Source organism: Poecilia reticulata, linkage group LG6, assembly GCF_000633615.1.
Source record: "Poecilia reticulata strain Guanapo linkage group LG6, Guppy_female_1.0+MT, whole genome shotgun sequence".
Taxonomy (NCBI): Eukaryota; Metazoa; Chordata; class Actinopteri; order Cyprinodontiformes; family Poeciliidae; genus Poecilia; species Poecilia reticulata.
In genome coordinates this window covers 19,503,067-19,504,107 of record NC_024336.1, presented here as the reverse complement: position 1 = coordinate 19,504,107, position 1,041 = coordinate 19,503,067, and the positions used below count along the sequence as shown (strand labels likewise).

At 39.6% G+C, this 1,041-nt stretch overlaps 1 protein-coding gene across 2 annotated transcripts in view; it reads right to left on the bottom strand.

Moving 5' to 3' along the window:
- Positions 1 to 1,041, bottom strand: part of kiaa1549la (KIAA1549-like a) — an 86,013-nt gene that overhangs the window by 80,742 nt on the left and 4,230 nt on the right. The window lies entirely within an intron of this gene.

Below are 1,041 nucleotides of genomic sequence, written 5' to 3'. Positions count from 1 at the left end.
TGTTTTCTGTGTATTTATTTTGAGGTTTTTCTGTGTTTATTAGCCTGTTCCCCTGTGAGTCTCTGTCTTCCCCGTTGATTGTTCCCAGCTGTGTCTCGTTTCTTTGATTACCCTCCCAGTGTATTTAGTCCCACCTGTTGTCTTTGTCTCTTGCCGGATCCTTGTTGTGTGTAACCAGTCTGTTTCCCTGTGCCATCGTGTCTGTTCTGCTGTCGTTCTGTTTCCATGGATTGTCATTAAAAACCATCATTTTCACTTTCATCCTGGGTTCTGCCTGCGTCCTACATCACCACCCCCAAACCAGATAATGACAAAAATAAATCATGACCACATAATAAATGAACTAATAAATTAATTGACACATACTAGTCTGAAAAAGTTGAAAGATATTTCTATTTAGCGGAAAGAAAATGTAAATGAAGATGTTGGAAGCCTGAACATGGGATGCTGTGGTAAGACCATAAACCAGCTATTCACACTTCCACTCCCTCAAATGTGGTTGAATTGAAACTCATCTGCAAAAAAGGGTTGGTAGAGAATGTCCCCTCCACAGCTGGTGCCACTAGTTGTTACGTTTGGAAGACTRTTACTTTTTCAAAAGGGGTCAGGCTGGTTTAAATAGCTTGACGCAGGTCCTCCAAACTAGCCTGTTGGTAAAATGCTGACTGCTCATGACTCCTTCCCACAACTCTACATCGAAAAGAGTTAAAATATTCCCTTAATCTTTCTCCAACTTTCAGCAAACTCGTATTTAGCATATGCCACTGTTGCACAGTGGGAAACAGAAACARCCTTAGCCAAGTTCACCARCAAAAGATCCGAGTGATTATGTAAATGCAAAGCAGCAGAATGGATKAAAGACAGTTGCRTTTTAGTGTAATTWCTTTAAACTAATGAGTTKAAATGAAATCTAACCTTAAAACTTTTTTWAAGAGCGRGACCTGGAGCTGCACAAAAACATAATCTGCTCTTGTTCATGCTCTACTTCTCTAGCACTTTTCATAAAACTCAGCTAGTTTTGCATAATCTTGCATACAAAAC